Genomic DNA, 6,000 nt, shown 5'->3' with positions numbered 1-6,000 from the left:
CTGTCAGTGGTTTTTGAGCTCAGACTCAAAACTCAAAACAGTGGTTTTTGAGCTCAGACTCAAAACATGGTGCGAGGGTCTCCCTCGCACCATGTCGCTGCTCCACGAGCTAATGATGCTTCACCCTGTGCAGCCACGCTGCTGTCTCAAGATTTCCATGAGTTTGAAGGGGTTGCTGATGTAAAGAGGAAAAAAACCATCCCCTCAGCCTCTGAAGGAAGGGAAGGCAAGGAGCCCTGTGCCAGAAAGCTCACTGACATTTACGGTCAGGACTAGCTAAAAGCAAATACTTACACAAACTAACTTAACCTGGTGCATGGGAACAGTGCTAGAGTGTGCTTGCAAGACGGGGCCCTGGACTTGAGGGAACGTGTAGCCCTCCAGCAATGCGGGCAGAGACAGAGGGGTGGAAGAGTGCCATCTGCGTCTGGAACAGAACTTGTAAGCAGCCTCCAGGTTTTGACTTGATGGCAAGTTGGAATTTTCTGTCCTCAGGTTGGACGGCCAAAGGACAGATAGAACAAACCACAGGGGTGGTTTTTTTTTTTAGCTTGTCATTGTTTTTAGGAATAAAGGGCTGTGGCATTGGCCTCTTTCTCTGCAATCCTGTCATAAAGGACTTTCCATAAGTTTATCATTCTTAAACCTTAATACCTTAATATTTTAGCCTTAAACCCTTTAATATTTGTATTTAGTGCTCTGATTGGAACAGCTACCAAAATCTCCCTAGTGTAGAGAATGCCTTAGCCTTAGGAGGATGTTTCTAGCCATTGAGATCTAACACACTCTACAGAATAGTCTTGCCAGGAACGATGTAAATTTTGGCTGGAATAGGCATGACACGTGAAGACTGGGTGCACCCCAGTGGGTGCTGGCAGCAAGAGTTCAACAGTGACATGAGGAGATGTGACCCTGAACACAGACCAACTTATTCAGACAGCACAATTTCTAAAAGGTGAATTTTAATTTCTTCTCTCTGCCAAGGAGAGAAGACAGGAAATGCAGAGTGGCCATGTGCAAGGGTGCCTTTGTGAACTTGCCTGATAGGGTGACTAGGATGACTTTCACCTCCATGGGAGTAATGTTCAGCACTCACTCATTCAGAGCTAAGGAGTCAGAGAGGTTTCCTTTTTGCCTCAGAGCTCCCTAACAACTGCTACTTTCTCAATGGCTTTTGCTTTGGAAACAAAAGCTCCTCTAAGTTGAGCTCCTCACACCTCCCAGGCACATCTGACAAATTACATCAACAGTAACAATGCAAACTCACAATTGTCAGCATAAGGTACTTACCCAAGTCCTCTTTACGTCACTGCCTTAAAGCAGAGGAAGATTTCCCAATGGCAAAAATTCTACAGCTACTATGCTTTCAGTGCTATGCTCTCCTCCACTGAGAAACTCACAGTCCCCTAAAATACCTCCTCAGACACTTCCACAGGTACTATGGAAATCTTCCCATTCCGAAAAGGGAAGGTCTTGACAGGCATCAGTGCTAATCCTTAATAAACACTTGTTTCTGTGTTATTACACACTGTATTTTTCCAGTTCATGTGTATCTCTGTATGGAGCTCATTTATGCCTTTTGGGGTGAGAGCGAGCAGAGCCCATGTTGCTGTTAGCTTGTATTTTTGACATTGCTACAGCTGTTACTGTTTTTTACTGGCTTGTGGCCCCCAACTGACAACGGATAAACTTTGCTTTTCATATCAAAAGCCATCAGTTTCTGTTTCGGTATTGTCTGTTGCCTCTTAGGCCATGTAGTGTCGGTCAAAGCAACACCTGGGTGTTTGCACAGCTGAACACAAGGTACAAAGGGAGGGGAGCATGTAAACCACGGGACTACAAGAAACACTTAGTAGATAAGGACAGCTTACCCTCCCAAGGTGCGAAAAAGCACTGTGGGAGTTCAGAAGGCACAGAGAAAGAAACCAAATAGCACAGGCAATATCAGAGCCCTCCTGGCATTGTGCTGAGAAGGTGCACAGAAAAGCCTTGGGCTTTCCAAATGGCCTTTTCTTCCTCTTCTGGTTAACGGTCAGAAAGACAGCAGCAGAAGTTTCAGGAGACGCAGGTGTTAAGTTACATCAGAGCTCCCTGGAGAGACCACATATAGTGGTTTGGGCTATTCTGCTGTCTAGCACTGCTTCTGTGGCCTTGAACAGCCTTTCCAAGCAGAAAACACTTTGGAGAGCCTACGAAAAGCCATGCACGACTGCTCTGTCAAAACCACAAGGCCAAGGAAAACCACAATTGTGTTAGTAGTCTGCGCAATACTGGTGGTAAATCACTGCCTCTGTTTTACTGGATTACATAAAGACAATCCAGGTGTTACCTAGAAGCTAAGCTACAGTCAGCTCTTATGTCCAACAAACTGCTTTTCTCAGAGGTATAATTTTATTTTAATGGAAACATTTCAAGGGGGACAGCCTTACTGTAAACTCCTTCATATTGAAATAAAGGAGATTCTCCCAATCTAACTTATTCCAATCATTTGAGCATACCGATTTCTGACATACTGATGCTTGAGAAACTGCATACACACTGTAGGCTGTACCACTTTAATTATACTGGCATCAAACCAGTACATTTTATACAGCAAAGTGTATTTTAAATAGTACAAATGTTCTGACCACAAAAATCCTTCATGAACAGCACAATTGGGCTCAGAGGCAGACACAAAAGAGATCCGGATTCCTCAGCCACTAGGGCCCATAGAAAACTGTAACATCAGTGGCTTCACCTGAACAGACCTCTTAAGCATCACTGCAGCAGCACAGAGTGGAGCCAATACTGTTGGCGTCTGGGAGCAAGTCCCTTCGTGGTCCCCGTGCTGATCATCTGCTTTGGATTTACACTGTGTTTGTAATTATTCAGGAAAACCAACAACAAACCCAGACAAAGATACCACAGCAATCTCCCCCATATATAGTAATGACTAAATCACCCCCTCCGTACAAGACACCACCTTTCATCCAGGCTGACCTAATATGTGAAGGACAGCTGATCAATGAGCCTCATAGGAGAAGTGCGGCTCTTGGCAAGCCTGGTCTGTGAGCCCAGCGGCAGAGAAACATTCTTGTGATTTTCTGATATTCAGACTGGGACAGGGGGAGGATTTTTCTTGGAGCAGAGGTGGATTTAATTCTCTTTCCCATCTCCTTTCTCTCCAAATTACGATGTACTGAATCCTGGTTTTATTCTGAATTAGCAAGGCACTGGGAAAAAAAAAAATGCTTCTGTAACAAGAAGTTCTAGGAAAATTTATTTTGGACATTGTGTTTCAGTGAGTCAGAACTGAGGCGAGTAATTTTGGCTCCAAGTTATTTACAGTGAAGCTACAGTGCCAAGGTTCTCCCCTCTTCCCATGATGTAGGTCTCCCGCCAGACGCCTCCCATCAGACGTTGTGCCAATCAAATCAGAAAAAACTTCAGTTCACCTTTCAAGAAGCAGGCCAACTAGAGACAGGGGGAGAGGACAGGGAAATGACGCGTGCGACATCAAAACAACTTCTCTAAAAATCACAACACGTTTTGACATAGAGTTACTAGGATACCACTGAGCCAATATAGCCCTTCTCCTCAGCGTGGTGCTCCTTGCCCAGCACAGGTGGTGTTGAGGGACACGAGAAGGAATTACACTGTGCTGGGACCATCCCTTAGTCACTCCCCGTGGACAGCTACAGGACCCCTGCTCAGCTTAGCAGACAGCAAGCACCTTTAATTACAGATCTCCCTCTCACATTTCCTTCCCTCCCCCAGGTAAACCCCGCTATCCAAACCCCGAGCATGGACAGCACAGGCAGTCTCAGACAACATGTTAACATTATGCAACGGTTGTAAAACAGAATGGCACATTTTGCATCTTAGGTACGTGCTTGCTCTAACACTTTGCTTTCAAAAAGACAGCATGGGATGGCATGGGAGTTGGGCAAGGCAGGTGAAAATTAAGGCCTACTAGTAAGAGATGTTCAGAAAATTAGGAGGCCTTGCTAAGGGAACAGGCAGGTAACTGCAGGCTCACAGAAGAAACCCAAGTCAGTTTCCACAACCCATAGGGAGCATTGTTCCAGAAGCTTCTAGAAAGGAAGCATCAGCCAGAGCGCTTTGTAACAAAAAAGAGGGTATCTTGGCATGAACGATACACGAGAAGCTCCAGCAGCATTAGCTCTAAGTAAAATTTGCTCTCAGGCCTGGAGCAGGTGCCTATCCAGGCCTCTAAAGAGCACCCACCATACTATTCAGTACGCATCCTGTGTACCAGCTCTGTGCGTCTCAGTCTCTCGCTAACTCCAAAGCCTGGAGAATAGATCACAGAATGGTTTGGGTTGGAAGGGCCCTTAAAGATTATCTAGTTCCAACCCCCCTGCCATGGGCACGGACACCTTCCACTAGACCAGGTTGCTCAGAGCCCCAGCCAGCCTGGCCTTCAACACCTCTAGGGATGGGGCATCCACAACTTCTCTGGGCAACCTGTTCTGTGTCTCACCAATGTTCCAGATGTTCCCAGTCAGCAACAGCTTTAACAGGCCTAATTTATTTTTCTCTCCCAAAACCCCCCAAGTTTCACATAAGCACGTTAGAAGTATTGTAGTTGTGCAAGGGTCCTTCCTCATTCTAATTTGCAGCTTCATCCAACTAAGCAAGCTCTCCTAGTTAACAATAACGCACATGCATGAGTGCCATTCTCAGAAATAAAATACAGTAAAGGGTGATTTATAAGCGCTTTTCAGTATTTGGTTCCTCAACATCTTTTTATTTCTCACAGTAAGTCACAATTTCCATGCTGCTTCTCTCTCTTTGTCTCAATGCATGAGCAGACACAGATGTTTGTCAGAACTGCAGATGGTGCTGGAAGAGGATCTTTGGCACAGTCTTCTGCTGGTCTAAACAACAGGGAAAAGTACCTATTTTCGGAGAAAGCTCAATTTACACTTCAGCTGTCAGGACTATTTGGGGTCTTTCCACTTCTACATTTTTGAGAGGTCCTGCCTAGTCAGCAGGAGAAGTCGGATACTACATGTATATTTAACCTAAACTCCCACTCGTCCCCTCCTCCTCAAAGTTATACTGAAATTAATTCCATGGGTTTTTATAACAAGAGTCCCTGAGGAGCTGGATAGGGGTAGCAAAGCATAAGGAACAGCAAGAAAGCTGGAAGGGCGCTATACGCAGGTAAGAAATGCTAAATAACACTGTAGCTACAGTAAGCGACTCAGTGTAGATTTTCATGGCTGAACACACCATCCAGCTCAAAAGACTCCCTTTTAAGCCAGAAGGTCTCTGTACGTGGACAGGGTACACCAGTCACGTGAAATAGCAGGTTACCAACATGAATATGGGAGGCACGCAGTCATGTTGTATAGCCCATTTGCAAATAGCAATGGCTGCTTTTATACACAAAGTTGGTTTTACGGTTCTTTTGAAAAGGCTTTAGCTAGCAGAGCTGCTGGATAGTGGAGCTCTATTGGTGAGTAACATGAAAGCGGTACGGTTTTGCAGTTAATATGAATGACAGTGTCATACTAAGATTGTAGCCAGATACATCGAAATCAGGACTTTCGGCCAATAGTTGACAGATCTCCAAGGAAAAAACAAACACCCACAAGCCCGTCATCCTCTTCACTTGTGCAGCGTGGCAGGCACATATCCAGAAGACGTAATTTTTGAGACAGGATCTCAAATGCCATCCTCTTGAAATAAGTCACTTACATTTCATACCTCAGCCTGAAACATGAGAAAGGAACTGAACTCTAGGAAGAAATCCCACGAAGTTCTAAGATGACAGCATTAAGAATAGATAGTGCTGTCTAGCCATAGAAGAATTGAGTCCTAACACTTGTTCACGTGAGTAGTTTCACTTAGACACTGCAAACAAATTGCATGGTTCATATAGCAATCCTCAGAGTCTAAACAGAATGTTTTTCCACTCAATTAAAAAAAAAACCAAACAAAACACACCAACCTTAAAAGTTGAGGGTTGTGACAAGCCAAGTATTTTGAAGA

This window comes from Charadrius vociferus, unplaced genomic scaffold (genome assembly GCF_000708025.1).
Source record: "Charadrius vociferus isolate BGI_N301 unplaced genomic scaffold, ASM70802v2 scaffold505, whole genome shotgun sequence".
NCBI classification, from domain to species: domain Eukaryota; kingdom Metazoa; phylum Chordata; class Aves; order Charadriiformes; family Charadriidae; genus Charadrius; species Charadrius vociferus.
This window is presented reverse-complemented; position numbering follows the sequence as displayed.